This window comes from Hemitrygon akajei, chromosome 25 (genome assembly GCF_048418815.1).
Source record: "Hemitrygon akajei chromosome 25, sHemAka1.3, whole genome shotgun sequence".
NCBI lineage: Eukaryota > Metazoa > Chordata > Chondrichthyes > Myliobatiformes > Dasyatidae > Hemitrygon > Hemitrygon akajei.
In genome coordinates, this window is record NC_133148.1 from 43,047,224 (window position 1) to 43,065,018 (window position 17,795).

Consider the following 17,795-nt stretch of genomic DNA (forward strand, 5'->3'; position numbering starts at 1 on the left):
CCTAATCTCTTTTTCTCCAGTCCTGCCAAAGGGTCTTAGCCCGAAATGTCAACTGTACTCTTTTCCATGGATGCTGCTTGGCCTGCTGAGTTGCTTGGATTTCCAGCAACTGCAGACTTCCTCATTTTTTTTTGTTGTGGAAGTTGTTTTGTGGCAGCAGTACAGTGCAATGCATGCAATTACTCTGTTACAATAAAAGATATAAACAAAAAGTGGAAATGCAGAGCAAAATGGTGAGTTAGTGTTCCTAACTCTGATAGCAGAGGGGAAGAAGCTGTTCCAAACATTGAGTGTGTGCCTTCAAACACTTGTATCTCCTCCCTGATGGTAGCAATGAGAATACAGCATATCCTGGATGGTGGGGGCCCTTGATGGATGCCACACTTTGAGGCAAGGCCTTTTGCAGATGTCCTCCATGGTGGAGAGGCCAGTGCCATGATGGTTCTGGCTGAGTTAACACCCTCTGCAGCTTTTCCCAACCCAGTGTATCCCTGCCTCCTGACTGTGATGCAGCCAGTTAGAATGCTGTACATCTGTAGAAATCATCTTTGGTGATGTACCAAATCTCCTCAAATTTCTGCTGAAGTGTACCTGCTGGCATGATTGCATCAATGTGTTAGGCTCATGATGGCCCCTCAGTCATTGAAGCTTCCCTGTGGCCTTGCTGACATTGAGTGCAAGGCGGTTGTTGTGACACCACTCAACCAACTGATCAACCTGTACGGCTCATCGTCATCTGAAACTCTGCCAAAAACAGTTATAGTATGTCACTGGTGAATTTCTAGATGATTGAGCACTGCCTCGCTACACAGACAAGAGTAGAGCAGTGAGATATGCACACATTCTTGTGCCAGTGTGATTGTCAGTGAGGAACAGATGTTATTTCCAATCTGTGCTGACTCTGGTCCCCCAATGAGGGAGTCAGGTTTCCAGTTGTAGCAGGAGGTACAGGAAGGCTCAATGGGCTGAATGGCCTACATCTATTACTAACTAGGTTGGAGCATCCAGTCTGGTGGCACCTGCATCTACTGTGATGAGGTACTTTGAGAGATTGGTCATGGCTAGAATCAACTCTTGCCTAAGCAAGGGGCTGGACTTCCTGCAATTTGCCTACCGGCACAACCGATGCAATCTCACTTGCTCTCCACTCAACCTTGGACCATAGCAACACCAGTGTTCAACACAATCATACCCTCATTCTAATCAGTGAGATTCAAAACTTGATAGAAACATAGAAAACCTATAGCACAATACAGACCGTTTGGTTCACAAAGCTGTGCCAAACATGTCCCTACCTTAGAAATTACTAAGCTTACCCATAGCCTTCTACTTTACTGAGTTCCGTGTACCTGTCCAAAAGTCTTTTAAAAGACCCTATCGTATCCGCCTCCACCACCGTTGCCGGCAGCCCATTCCATGCACTCACCACGCTCTGAGTAAAAAAAAAAGCTTACCCCTGACATATTCTCTGTATCTACTCCTCAGCACCTTAAACCTGTGTCCTCTTGTGGCAACCATTTCAGCACTGGGAAAAAGCCTCTGACTATCCACACGATCAATGCCTCTCATCATCTTATACGCCTCTATCAGGTCACCTCTCATCCTCCGTCGCTCCAAGGAGAAAAGGCTGAGTTCACTCAACCTATTCTCATAAGGCATGCTCTCCAATCCAGGCAACATCCTTGTAAATGTCCTCTGCACTCTTTCTATGGCTTCCACATCCTTCCTGTAGCGAGGCGACCAGAACTGAGCGCAGTACTCCAAGTGGGGTCTGACCAGGGTCCTATATAGCTGATCTTGCTATCTGGTGATAGTCTGGTAGCTCCAAACCTTCAGCTTAGTTATTAATAGACAAGGGCATTCTGCCCCTAGAATCCCTCCTCTCACTCCATGACATCATAGGTGTCTGGTGTCTAACTCTATATCTCTTGATATATTTAATTAATAAATTGTTATTAATTTGATGTTTTATTAGCAAGAGGTATTAAGGGACTTGCAACCCTACTGTTGTTACCTTTACTAGTCCCAGGTTATGGAGTTTCAAACTTCAAGGCCCTTGACCTATGCTATAGAAATATTTCTCTTCAGCAACTCTTTCAGTTCCCCTTGTTGAAAATGTCTAAAATGCCTTTTAAACAGCACATGCACACACACACTTCTGGAGGAACTCAGCAAATCAGGGAGCATCAGTGAATGGGAATAAACAGTTCAGAATCAGAATCAGACTTTAATCGCCAAGTACCTATGCACATACAAGGAATTTACTTCCGGCAGATGTTGTCTCTCTGCTCATAACAATAATAATGATAAATATAAATGAAAATATAAATTGTACATACAGGTAGTGCAATCCAAGTAATAGTTAGCTGACAGTTAACCGGCAGTTAACTGTTCAGCAAAGTGACCGCAGTAGGGAAAAAACTTCTCCAGTGCCTATTAGTCTTAGTCTGGAGGGATCTGAAGCGCCTACCAGACGGAAGCAGATCAAACAGTCCGTGCGCAGGATGGGAGATATTGACTTTTTCCCCCCTTCATATAAGCTGTTGAGTTCCTGCACTAATTTGTGTTGTTGAAGATTTCCAGCTTGTGCAGAACTTATTTTTACCTTCTAAACAAAGAGTATCATTCTGTTATTAGTTCAGCTCCTAATTATTCCTTTCATTTTAATAAGAGTTTATAAAAATAAAGCTGTACTTAATTTGTGGCTACAGAAGAACCATCTTCAGTGTCTTTGTTGAAAGATAGATCTTGCCTAACATTCCTGAGTGAGGTGTGATAATCAGAGAGGTTTGTGTTCTTGGCTGGTGTGTAACAAACAATTCAGTCCTGATCTCCACCTGCTTGGCCCAGGATTCAGATTCAGTTTATTGTCATTTAGAAACCACAAATGCAATGCAGTTAAAAAATGAGACAACGTTCCTCCAGAATGATATCACAAAAGCATATGACAAAACAGACTACACTAGAAAATCCACATAACGTTTGGCAATCCCCAATCCAGAGTCCGGAGAGGCTGCTGCGTATTAATATCGGATGACACTTCGGTTGTAGCTCTGCAGGTTTTGAGCTGGTGAGATGCTTATTGAGGCCAGTGTGCACTTGCTCTCTCTTGTTGCCCTATATTGTGACTGCAACCAAAGCACTGGAGTTCAGCTCTTTGGTTGCTGGAACTGTGCTGTAATAGTCTGCCAACTGTGCCATTGTTGTTCCTGTTCACAATAATTCTTAACAAGGGGATTTTTTAAAGGGTCTTCTGTTGAAATGGGTTTTTTTTGTTTAAGCAATGAACAGATTTTTTTTATTTAGAGATAAACCCTTCCTGCCAAACAGGCCACACTGTTCAGCAACCCACCTATTTAACCCTCGCCTGTTCACAAGTCAACTTACGATGTAGAAGGACACTGGAGCACCCAGGAGAAACCCACACGTATCATGGGGAGGGCTTACAGGCAGCATCGGAATTGAACTCTGCCTCAAGCTGTAATATCACACTAACCACTAAGCTGCTGTGGCACCCACAAGTGATCTGTTATAACATATAAAGAGCTGGAAACAGCCTAGTTATCTGCTCAATTTGGGACAATCTCATTTGCTGCCCCACCTTGTGATGAGTTAGCAGGTCAGCCATGCTAATTTAGTAGGAGAAGATTGCTGAGTGATGGTCACTTTGGAATGGAATAGCTAAAATGGAAATTGCAATCCCACTGAGCACCTGGCCTTTGCCCAGACTAACATGAAGTACGCAGTTACACCAATTTGCTCCGCCATTGTGTGGATGACAGGGACCACGTTCTGAGGTTGTGGAACAATGCAGAAGGAAATCCAGAGAGTGGGAACATCCATCCACCAGCACAGGTACAGCAGGAATTGTAGGAACATAGTTCGAAGGAAGGAGTGTCGAGGCTTGTGGACAAACTAACTGGGCATGAAGTCTTGATGAGGAAGGAGGTGGTTTGGCAGAGAATGCTGTTAGAGTGACTCAGGCAAACAATGGGCTTGCCCAACGGGACTAGAGGTGGTAGGGAAGGCATCCATGAAGCATGTGAGATGATGAGCTGGGGATGTTCAGGGGTAGTGGGGGGGGGGGGGGGGAAGAACTGATTTATTGTTGAACAGAAAAACCCAAAAAGGTAATAAAGATGGAATTTGAGCTTTCATGCCATATCTACCCTAAATGAACAGGAATCAGGTTAATGTTTTATAGAGATGGTGAATGGTGTCCCATTGGTGGTGATTCAACGTTACTAACAGCTGCTCCCAAACTGTCTTGCATTAGCTGCTGTTTCTGGTCATTCCCTTCTCTCTTTCAAAAGCCAAAGACCTACAACTGGTCACACCCATCTAGCTGAACAATAAACACGAGGAGTGGCACCCTGGGAACCTGTTCAGAAACCAGTCTTGCAGAACCTTCACCATAAGAGTCACGGAACATGACTGGGGTGATAAATTTGTTCATCCAGAATAAGATTATTTCTTCTTGGTTATTACTTCAGTACAAGTTCCATTATTTATGAACTGGGTGGGGTGGAGGATGTGGTTCTCGTTATTGCTTGTATCTTGAGCAAATTCTAATTTTCACTAATTACCACACATGACAGTAACCTCTGTTTCTTCCCAAGTCTGCCCTTTCCCTCCTGTGGAGCCTTGAATCTGCACATAAACTCAGTAGCCATTTTATTACCTACCTCCTGTACTTAATAAAGTGGCCACTGAATGTATGTGTGTGGTCTATTGCTTCTGTAGCCCATCCACTTCAAGGTTTGACGTGTTGTGCATTCAGAGATGCTCTTCTGCACACCACTGTTGTAACATGTGGTTATTTGAGTTGCTGTCAGCTTGAACCAGTCTGGTCATTCTCCTCTGACCTCTCTTATTAACAAGGCATTTTCATCCACAACACTGCCACTCACTGGATGTTATTGTTTCACGCCATTCTCTGTAAACTTTAGAGGCTGTTGTGCGTGAAAATCCCAGCTGATTGAGTACCTCAGAAACTAAACCACCCAACATGTCACCAGCAATCATTCCAGTCAAAGTCACTTAGATCACATTTCTTCCCTATTCTGACATTTGGTTTGAGCTATAACCTCTTGACCATGTCTTTGTTTTGAATTGCTGCCATGTGATTGGCTGATTAGATATTTTCATTAAAGATCAGGGGTACCTAATAAAGTGGCCACTGAGTGTGGATACACCACTTTGTTGAATAAGGACAGTACACTTGTACTTATTTTATAAACTAGGTGGTTAGTTAGTTGTGTATGCCGCTGACTTGTGAATGTTATAATAATAATAAATGGTGAAATTGTAGATAACGAGGTTTAAAAATGCTGTGGGACATAAAGTTGGGTGGAGATGTGTCAGACAAATGTCAGCTAATGGACTTGAGATACAAATCAGGGTAGGGCATACGGAGTAAAGGGCGGAGAGTATTTATGTACAGAGGGACTTTAAGATACAAATTAGGGTAGGGCATACAGAGTAAATGGCAGGGTGTATTTATATACAGAGGGACTTTGGGATACAAATCCATAGCTCCCTATATGTATGACACAGGTGGACAGGGTGGTGAAAAAGGCTTTCAGTATGGTTGGCTTCGTAGCTGAGTCACTGGGACTTCATGTTACAAATGTACAACTGAGTGATGGGACTGAACCTTAGCATTGTGTGTAGTTCTGGTCGCGATACTACAGGAAATGTGTGGAGGTGTGTAAGAGTACAGAAGAGACTTAAAGTGCGTCTCCTAGAATGGAGAGCTGTAGTTACAAGGAAAGATTGGATGGGCTGGGTTTATTCTCACTTGGATATAGGAGGCTGGGGATATCTTGTAAATATTTATAAGATTGTAATTAGTTAGAATCCCCTCCCCCCCGCAATGTTGACTTTCAATATGGAGATGATGTCCCTTATTACTCCCCGAGTTCTGAGCAACAATTTCAGAATAGACTTTACAGTTCCCTACACTGGTCTGCAGTCACAACACAGGCCAGGCCAGACTGGCTAACCATGGCAGAGTTCTTATCTTGAAGGATATTGGTGGTTCAGAAAACAAACTGCTGGAGGAACTCGAGTCAGGCAGCTTCTGTGATGGAAATGGACAGTGGACATTTCGACTGAAACTCTTGGACTGAAATATAGAGGGAAGATAAATGTTATAAAGAAGAGGGGAAAGGGTGGAATACAAGTTGTATGTGATAGGTGAGGATGGAAGAGTCAACATCCATTATCAACATCTCCTTCCCCTACATCTTTCCATATTTGTCTTGGGAGTCAAACCTATCCATTGCTCTTCACTCTTGGCCCAAATATCAACTGCTATTTCCTCTCCACAGATGCTGCCTGACCTGCTGAGTTAGTTCCTCCTGCTTTTTTTGTGTGTGTTGTTCTGGATGTCCAGCATGTGCAGAATCTCTTCTGTCATTGACATCTATTTCCACAATTCCATTCCCACCCTATCTCCCTTTCTCATCTCTATACTGGATATCTTGCCCCTATCTTTCTGTCCAAATGAAGGGTCTTGATCTAAAACACTGACTGTCCATCTCCCTTCATGGATGCTGCTTGACTGCTGAGTTCCTCCGGCAGAAGTTTTTGTCCCAGATTCCAGGATCTGCAATCTCTTGTGTCTTGGTTTTAGTGAACTAGATGGAGTCACGATGAGAATCTGGTAACCTTTTGGTCACTATTAATGTTTGTTAAATTTGTATCATTAACTGAATTTGATACTTTGCAGCAGTCATGCTGGGTTTCAGACTGGTCTGGTTACCCTGGCACCTGCACTCTTAAATAGCTTAGCCCAATTCTAAAATGTTACTTTTCCAACAGATTTTGACAAGGACAAGAACAAGAAGCCTTGTGCAGCAAAAATGAGTGATAAAGAGAAATGTGATAAAAAGGTAAGAGTGTCTAATACAGCTCAGTTTTGATCTGCAGGTTGTCTACTGCTCAGGGTGTGCAGTGAAAGGTGCGAGAGGGTTTATAGTGTTGTCTTTTGTGGTATTCGTACTCCCTACTTTGGCAGTAGTGTGATCACTCAAACAGAGTATGATGTTCTCCTAAGGAGTTTGGGGCAGGTTTCTTTAATGGAGAGCTCCTGTGTGTGACTTTGTTTAAAGACTGATGCATGGGTAGCCACCTAATGGTCCAGTGACGTGGAATGCAAAATATCAGCCATCTTCACCGCTGTTGTGTTGTCATCATCTTCCACTCACTCCCACTGTTGAGGTGGTTTGATTCCTCTGTCTGGAACCCCTCCCCCACTTGACCATACCCCAGTTAGTGACCCTACGAGGAGGTAAGCAGACAGCATCCATAGAGGATGTCAAGAACTCACAAGCCTCCCCACCATGACAAGTTGATGAGATCTTCTTTGAGAATCCTCTCATCCATATTCAGAGGGGTGGAGGAAGTGGGGTTTAAAAGGACAGTGTGCATCTATAACCAGTGTTTTTAAACAATTACTCTTTCCAACCCTTCCCCATCAGTCTTGTTCCCATTATCTTTGGAATGTATTTAATTTAATCATCTGTATTCCCTACACCAGTCTGTTGGTGTCACTGAATTTGGTTAAATCAGGGGTTTTTTTTGGTAGGAATTTGAAATAGGACAGTAAACAGTTTAGGGTGTGTCAGTCCAGTTCAAATGAAGGGTCTTGACCCAAAGTGACAACTATTCATTTCCCTTTACAGATGCTATCTGACCCACTGAGTTCTTCCAGCAGTTTATATTGTTACTCTAGATTACATTATTTGCAGACTCTGGTCGTTCTGTTGGTATCAGACATTTGTTTAAATGAGTGTTTGGTTAGGCTAAGGAAACCTTTGATCCACTTTTTGAACTGAACTTTTTGTTTACAGAGTGGTAGCTCCAGCTCCAGTTCCAGTTCCAGTTCCAGCTCCAGCTCAGAGCATGAAGGGAAAGAAAAGGTAGGATTCAAATGGGAAAAGCCCACAAGACATAGGAGCAGAGCCAGGCTGTTCAGCCCATCGAGTCTATTCCACCATTCCATCATGGTTTATCCCAGATCCCACTCAACCCCATGTGTTGTTGCATGAATGATATCACCAGAGAGAAAGTTACTGGTAGATACAAAGCAGCTTCTTTATTTGACAAAGCAAGGTTCAGCAGGCGTCATACGGACAGAGATGCTTTTGGTGGAAAGCTCTGCTGCCCAACGTGGGGCTCGATTACTTATTTGCTACACACAAAGGACAATTCCATCTTTACAAAGTATAGACAATGCTTTCTTTTGAAACTACATACAAACTTCACACCTCCCAATTACGTCCATCCCACCAGCGCCAGCAGCATCAGGACTGGAATTCAGGAGTCCATTGTTCCAAACTGAATCCACAATACATTTATTTGGTATTTTCTGTGCTTAACATGAAGGACAATCCAAATTTACAAAGTATAGATAATGCTGTCTTTGAAACTGCATGCAAACCTCACACCTTCTCACCAGCAGTGTCTTAACTGGTATTCTATATTCACAGCTTTTAGGAAATGCATTGTCAAGGAACAGAAGACTGGTGGCTGAAGCCATTTACTAAGTGTTAATGACCTAAACCCAAAAATTACTCTTTAACACCATATACTGCCGCCTTGCCATATCCTTTAATGCCCTGACCAATCAGGAAACCATCAACTTCTGCTTAAATATATGCACAGACTTGGCCTCAACCGCAGTTTGTTGCAGAGCATTCCACAGATTTACTTCTCTCTGGCTAAAAGTTTATAGGAGGTGGCCCTTTTGGCTTCAGTTTCCTCACCATCCACTTGTGACATGAGAATTAAATTTCTACTGCCAGGCCTTCAATCTGATGGCATTATAGTTTCATTCACTTTTCCCTTTATGAAAGGGATTCCCAAGCATTTTTATGCCATGGACCAATACCATTAAGGAAGGGGCCAGTGGCCCCCAGGTTTGAAACCCCAGTCTTACAATAATTTAAAAAATACTATTTTCCCATTTTGGGTGAAGTACAATTGTGATCCTATTCTGTTTCACAAATAAGACCACCATGTACTATAATTTTTAACCATAATTTCATTTTTGGACAGAAGTTGCTTATTGGGACCCAGTGCCTAACAAACATGATCCCTCTCATGGCTTGACCTACGTACTGCCAGCACATAAGCCATTGGGTCATAGATCCAAAGATTCAAAGTACATTTATTATCAAAGAATGTACAGTTGTACAACCTTGAAATTTGTTTGCTCACATGTAAACAAAACAAGAAACCTGAAAGAACCCAATTAAAGAAAGAAAAAAAAACACCCAATGCACATGAGAAAGAGGGAAAGAACATGCAAATAATTGAAGTGAACAATATTCCAAACCAAGATTGAGTCCTCAGAGCTGAACCCCACATATCAGCTCCCTACAGCCCAGGCCCTTCAGCCCATGATATCATGCTGACTATTTAACCTATTCTTAAGATCAATTCAACCCTTCCCTCCCCATAGCCCTCCATTTTTCTTTCTGTCATTCTGTTTTAGAACATAGAACAGTACAGCATAGTATAGGCCCTTCAGCCCACAATGTTGTGCCGACCCTTAAACCCTGCCTCCCATATAAACCCCCACCTTAAATTCCTCCATATACCTGTCTAGTAGTCTCTTAAATTTCACTAGTGTATCTGCTCCACCATAGACTCAGGCAGTGTATTTCATGCACCAACCACTCTCTGTTTAAAAATCTTCCAGTAATATCCCCCTTGATCTTCCCACTCCTTACCTTAAAGCCATGTCCTCTTGTATTAAGCAGTGGTGCCCTGGGGAAGAGGTGCCAGCTGTCCACTCTATCTATTTCTGTATCATGTCTCCTCTCATCCTCCTCTCTAGAGAGTAAAGCCCTAGCTCCCTTAATCTCTGATCATAATGCATACTCTCTAAACCAGGCAGCATCCTGGTAAATCTCCTCTGTACCCTTTCCAATGCTTCCACATCCTTCCTATAGTGAGGTGACCAGAACTGGACACAGTACTCCAAGTGTGGCCTAACCACAGTTTTATAGAGCTACATCATTACCTCGCGACTCTTAAACTCTATCCCTTGACTTATGAAAGCTAACACCCCATAAGCTTTCTTAACTACCCTATCTATTTGTGAGACAACTTTCAGGGATCTGTGGACATGTACCCCCAGATCCTTCTGCTCCTCCACACTATCAAGTATCCCACCATTTACTTTGTACTCTGCCTTGGAGTTTGTCCTTCCAAAGTGTGCCACCTCACACTTCTCTGGGTTGAACTCTATCTGCCACTTCTCAGCCCACTTCTGCATTCTATCAATGTCTCTCTGCAATCTTCGACAATCATCTACACTATCCACAACACCACCAACCTTTGTGTCATCTGCAAACTTGCCAATCAACCCTTCTACCCCCCCCCCCCCCCCAATCCAGGTTGTTAATAAAAAATCACAAAAAGTAGAGGTCCCAGAACCGATCCTTGTGGGACACCACTAGTCACAACCCTCCAATCCAAAGTACTCCCCACCACGACCCCCTGCTTTCTGCAGGCAAGCCAATTCTGAATCCACGTGGCCAAACTTCCCTGGATCCCATGCCTTCTGCCTTTCTGAATAAGCCTACTGTTTTCTATCCAAGAGTTTTAAATGTGTTTCGTTTCTGCAGTAGAGCAGATAGACAAGGGTTTTTTTTAAAAACTCAATTGCTTACTACTTAAGGTGATAATATGTTGCCATCCTTGTCCAGTCAGGATCGCTGTTGTTAGCCAATTCCATTAAGTGCCCAAGGCAAATGTTATTTTTCATTTTTCTAATGAAAAGATAATCTGATCCTACACCATTATCTGGGCAATCAGCCAAGGACCCAGGTTTATTTATGCTTTGGGCTATTGTTGCTAGGCTACAGGTGTTAAAATACTGTACAAAAGGATTCATTAACTAATGAACATATTTGCTTTGAAAACCTTTTAAAAACCAAGAGAAATTATATTAGGGCATTCAGCTTCTCATGCCCACTCTACTACTTTATAATCTTTCACCTTAATTTCACTTCTTAAAAACTGAATACTGTACACTTAGTGACAGCCTCCACAGACAGAATTTCAAAGGCTCACCACACTCAGGGTAAAGACATTCCTTATCTCTGCTTGACAAAGAGCACTGGTTCTTGTGCCAGGTGATCATCTTGCCTGTATGTTTCAAGGACACCATTTCATACTTTTCCTTAACTCAAGCTAAGTTGTTTTAATTTCATCTTGCAAACAAGCTGCCGTGAAGTTCAGCTGTGCACTCCCTCCATTGGAAGTATCCCCGTCTTTGGTTGGGCTTGGATACTAGATCTCTAACAAAGTTTTGTCTACTGTTTGCCTTTCTAATCCATGATGATTACCTGGCTCATTTAAAAGCACACCACCTCTTTTCAATCTTTTTTTTAAATATAAAAGAAACTAAACCCATCCACTCTGGTAGAAGAAAGAACATTATTCCACGTTGTATTCTCAGCCACATTTTTGACCATTCATACTTAGCCCCCTGCATCCTCTTTAACTTCTCACAACTAAATTGAGAGGTAACATTGGCAAAATGAGATATATCACTGATCATTGTCTCCAACATTATTGCAGAATGGAATTGGAAATCTGTTATTATACCAGCAAAAGGAGAGTGGCTGTGCTTATTAGAGCTAATTATTACAGGCACAACCTGAGCTCTGCTTTGTCAGGGAGCTTCCCATCTAATAAATAGCATTGATTCCTGCCGATCAGTTCCACTCAGCCCTTGGACAATTAGACACAACAGCATTGAAGGCTTGGGCTGATATTCATGTAAAGTAACTGCTAGCCAATAACAACTTCTAACAAGAGTCTATTTGCCTCCATAACATTACAAAATTCCTTTTGAATAAATTCTTAGCAATGCAGAATGCTACCATTGACTGGATTCACAATGTATAAGGCCAACCATAGAGGGGACTAGAAGAGGCAGGGCATTCTAAAGTGCAAAGCATTTTTTCTGCACTCCCGTCTTCATCTTGTCATTTGATGCTCTGAGAAAAAAGTACTCTGATTCTGGAAGAGCTAATATTCTCCACAGAATTATCCTGACATTCCTGAAAAAAAAAACAACAGAACTCTTATTCAACAATCCAACTATTCAGAACTTATAATACCAGTCAGCCTCCCCGTGCCTTGCCAATTCAAATAATCATACAGATGCTAAAGTGGAACAGGGAAAGCACAAGGCAGTTGTTGGCTGGTACTGTAATGTACAACGGCATTAAACAATAACAATGGATATCTGAATTAGTCAAATATACAATAGCAATGCATGCATGGCACACAGACTCTAATCCTAGGCTACGGCAATATACTGGTTAGTATAATGCTACTAAAATGCCAGTGTTCTCTCTGAGACCATGTGCTCTGGTTTTTCCTCACATTCCAAAGACATACAGGTTAGTGGGTAATTAATCGCATGGGTGTAATTGGGCAATGCAGGCTCTTTCGGTCAGAAGGGACTGTTACCATGCTGCTTCTCTGAATAAAATTTGTGATGTGAGAAGACTTAATAGGCACTGATTCATATATGATGACATGATAAATGCCTAATACTGCGCTCCACTGAGTTGGACCAGAAGTAGGGACACACCCCTAGGCTAATGACAAAATTTTAAGAAGTTATGTAACTTCTAAACTGGGAAGGAACTTTAACAAGGGTTGTAGTATTGCCATGTCCATATGGACGAAAGGAGCTTACAAATTTAAGGAGCACTGAAAGCTCAAAACGTTATCCAAGTCTGAAGGATCTGGTACAACTGATCACTTTAAAATGTGTGGGTTTTTTAAATTGACATGCCTTTTTAAATCCATTTAGTGTGGAATAAAGAAGAAAGTGAAGAAGCATAAGAAAGAGAAGAAAGAGGGGAAGGGGAAGAAGGAGAAGAAGCACTGCAAGTAACGGCAGCCAGGCTGTTGGTAGCAACTGCCTGATCATGCGTCTTGGATTCCAAGGGGCCCTCTCATATTTAGATTAAGCATATCCCTCTACTTAGTTTCTTGTAGCTCATTTTATGTTGCTTACTGGGTATCTCTTTATGATGGTAATGGTTGTTAAACAGGCTCTTTTTATGCTCAAGTCCTTAAAGGAAATTAACACTTGACAAAATTACTTTAAAAATAGAAGGGCCTTTTTAAAATCTCTGAAGGATGAAGCAGAATTAGATTTTTGGATTGAAGTTAAAACAAAATAATCTTTTCCAGTGCCTTAAGAGAGAAGCTAACATTTCAGTTTTCTAAATTCTTCAGGTTGAACTGTGTTTTGGTTTAGTTTCACTTTTTTAATCCAGGTCAATGCAAATAATACACTTGGAAGAAAGACCAGGCCAAGAATTGACAGTACTAAATGACTAGTATTTGGATTAGTGAGCAATAGTGGGTACTTAAGGGGAAATTGTGGGGAACACTAACAAAGATGTCTTACAGAACACAATTATTGTTAACCACTTCAGTCACTGCTTCAATATGCAAGATCAAAGTAAACTGGCTTGGATCTGTTATTACAATAAATTTTACAAGTCAAAAATAATCAGCATGTGATGTGGTTTTCTTACAGTGCAAATTTTGGATGAACTTTGTTCAACTACTTTTGGAATTGCAATCACATGTTCCTGAGAGTTACAAAAATATTAAAACTATATTCCATCTTGCACAGCAAGCAGGAGGATAGCAAGATGAAGGATTACAAACTTGACCAGACTCCTTAAATTGTTGACTGGGGGAAGAAAGTTAAATGGGTTGAAGCATTTCTTGCCTTTGTTACGCATCACTGAATGTTTTGTTCATCCAACAACAGTTACACCACCACAGCTAAAGTGAAAAAAAATCTATCATGGAAGTCAAATGTTCTAACTCTCAGATACACCGGAGCTCCTGAGATACCATGCACAACCAGCAGCAGATTAATAAATGCAATACTTCCAGTGTTTGAAATGGTTTTCCTGAGGCGGTCATCCAATTCTCATTCCATCATGGCTGCTTTATTATCTTTTCCAACCTTGTTCTCCCACCTTCTCCCCATATACTCTAACCTTTGATGCCCTTACTAATCAAGACCTATCAACCTCGCTTTAAATATACCGAATGACTTGGCATCCACAACCGTCTGTGGCAATGAGATTCACTCTCTCTGGCTAAAGAAATTTGTCCTCATCTCTGTTAAATGGATGCCTTGTCTTTCAAGTGCCCTTTGGTCTGAGACTCCCCCCACTATTAGATAGATAGATAGATAGATACTTTATTCATCCCCATGGGGAAATTCAACATTTTTTCCAATGTCCCATACACTTGTTTTAGCAAAACTAATTACATACAATACTTAACTCAGTAAAAATATGATATGCATCTAAATCACTCTCTCAAAAAGCATTAATAATAGCTTTTAAAAAGTTCTTAAGTAGTTTACTTAGATACATTAAATACAATCAAACATCCTTTCCACATTCACTCTACTTAGGCCTTTCAATAATCAATAGGTTGTAGCGATGTGCTACACACAGCGCTGAAATAACGACACGCAGTCGGTAAGTCGTTTCGAGACTATTCAAACTTCCTGGTGCTGGTATTTAAATCCCTAGCACCCGCCCTCTCCGGGCGGAAATGACGTCAGAGGTGCATTACCAAAGTCTCTTCCCGCGCGCTGGCTATTTGTGAGCCAATTCGCCTGCGCAGAAAGTGGGTCGCCACAAGGTTTCAATGAGATTCCCCCCCATTCTTCTACATTGAGCCCAGAGCCATATGATAAGATAAAATAAACCTTTCAATCTCAGAATCATTTTCGTGAACCTTCTACAGCATCAGCACATCCTGTCTTTTTGATGAGGCCCTAAACAGCTTACACTACTCCAAGTGAGGCCTCAGTAGTGCCTTATAAAGCCTCAGCATTACATCCTCGTCATTATATTCTAGTTCTCTTGAAATGAATGCTAATATTGTATTTGCCTTCCTCACCACTGACTCAACCTAAAAGTTAGCCTTTAGGGAATCCTGCACTAGGACTCCCAAGTCCCTTTGCACTTCCAATTTTTGAATTTTTTCTCCGTTTAGAAAATTATCTACCCTTTCATTCCTTCTACCAAAGTGCATGACTATACATTTCATGGCACACTGTATTCTAACTGCCACTTCTTTGCCCATTCTCCTAACCTGTCTTAAGTCCTTCTGTAGGCTCCCTGCTTTCTCAACACCACCCATCTTCATACTGTCCACAAACCTGGCCACAAAACAATCAACTCTATCATCCAAATCATTGAAATATAATGTGAAAAGAAGCAGGCCCAATTAGTCACCGGCAACCAACTGGATAAGGTTCTCTTAATTCCCACAACTTGCCTTCTGCTAGTCAGCCAACCTTTTATCCATGCTAGTACCTTTTCCATAATACATTCGGCTCTAATTTTGTTTAGTGGCCTTCTGAAAATCAGAGTAAGCAACATTAACACAGTCTCCTTTGTCTATCTTGTGAGTCATAGAATACTACTATGCAGAAACAGTCCTTTTAGCCCATAAAGTCTGTGCGGAACCAATAACCTCCCTAGTCCCATCAACCTGCACTCAGACCATAGCCCTGTATACTCTCTCATCTATGTACCATCCGAATTTTTCTTAAATGTTGAAATCAACCCCACATCCACCACTTGTGCTGGCAGGTTGTTCCACACACTTCACCACCCTCTGAGTGAAGAATCTTCCCTTCTTGTTCCCCTTAAACATTTTACCTCTCACCCTTAACCCATGACCTCAAGTTCTAGTCTAACCCAACCTCAGTGGAAAAAGACTGCTTGCATTTACCCTATCCTTAGCCTCTCATTAATTTTGTATATCTCCATGAACTCTCCCCTCAATCTTCAGCTACCTTGTTCAGAACCCTGGGGTGTAGTCCATCTGGTCCAGGTGACTTACCAACCTTCAGACCTTTCAGCTTCCCAAGCATCTTCACCTTAATAGTAACAACTACACTCACTTCTGCCCTAACACACTCAAATCCATTCAGCCTGGATTATCTTTGGAGCAGAGAAATATCACGAGGGATCATCTGATTTAGATAAGCATAGTGATAGACACAGATAGAACAGACAGTGAAAGCATTTTCTTTAGCAGAGACCAATAACCAGACTGCCCAGATTGAAAATGTGGGGTAGTTAGAGCAGATCTGAGGAAGAACTTTGCGTCAAATTTTCCGAGGGGGTGAAGGTAGATAGGTAATCTTTTTTATGCAACACACACAGAATACTGGAGGAACTCAGCAGGCCAGGCAGCATCTCTGGAAAAAGGTATAGCTAATGGTTCGGGCTGAGACCCTTCATCAGGACTGGGAAAAAGATGGAGTCAGAGTAAGAAAGTAGGGGGAGGGGAGGAAGAACCACAAGGTGATAGGTGGGGGGAGAGGAGGAGGGGAGGTGAGAAGAGCTGGGAAGTTGATTGGTGAGAGAGATACAGGGCTGGTATCTCTTTCCCTTTCCACAGGGATCTCTCACAGACTTCCTCATTTGTGACTAGCCTTTTATATAGATGAACACCATGCCAAAGATGGTTACAGATCAAATGTTGGGAAATGGAATTGAAGTATAATATAGTCACTATAGATATGGACTGAATGGCTGTTTCTGTACTGTACAAGAATAATTTCTGTATTTCTATATCCTATGTCAAACTCACTTGGCTTTATAGTCTTTGTGTGAATATGGTCTTTTCCACTATGGCACTGGCCTCTTGTCTATCACCATGGATAACATTAGGCAAAGACCATAAGACATAGGAGCAGAACTAGACCATTTTCCTCTCAGCCCCAATCTCCCGCCTTCTCCCCATATCCCTTCATGCCCTGACCAATCAAGAATCTATCAACCTCTGCCTTAAATATACTGTGGCAAAACTGATCATAATACTCTATGTGAGGTCTTAAATGTGTAATCTCAACATTACATTATTGTTTTTATATTCTAGCCGTCTGGAAATAAATGTTAACATCGCATTTGCCTTCCTCATTGCAAACTCAACCTGCAGATTAACTGTTAGGGAATCCTGCACAAGGACTGCCAAGTCTCTTTGAATCTCAGTTTTTTTAAATATTTTATATTTTTTCATCTGTATTCCATCTGCCACTTCTTTGCCCATTCTCCCAATCTCAGTCCTTATGTAGCCTCCCTACTTCCTAAAAACTACCTGCCCTTCCATCAGTCTTCATACCGTCTCCATACTTTTCAACAAAGCCATCAGTTCCATCATCCAAATCATTGACATACATCGCAAAAAGAATCGTTCCCAACACAGACCACTGTGGAACCCTACTAGTCACTGGTAGCCAATCAGAAAAGGCTCCCTTTATTCTCATTTTTTGCCTCCTGCAAATCAGCCACTGCATTAACCATGCTAGAATCTTTCCTGCAATACCATGGGCTCATACCTTATTAAGCAGCCTCACGTGTGGCATCTTGTTAAAGGCGTTCTGAAAATCCAAGTACATTACACTAACTGATTCTCCTTTGTCTATCCTGCTTGTTATTTCAAAGGTATATTTAATGTCAGAGAAATATATACAATATACTGTACATCCTGAAATGCTTTTTCTTTGCAACCATCCACAAGAACAGTGGAGTGCCCTAAAGAATGAACTACAGTTAAATGTTAGAACCCAAAGTCTCCCCCAGCTCCCCTCCCTCCCACACATAAGCGGCAGCAAGAAAACAATCCACTTTCCCCCCACTGGCAAAAAAAAGCATCAGCACCCACCCACCACCGAGTACTCAAGCATGAGCAAAGCAACA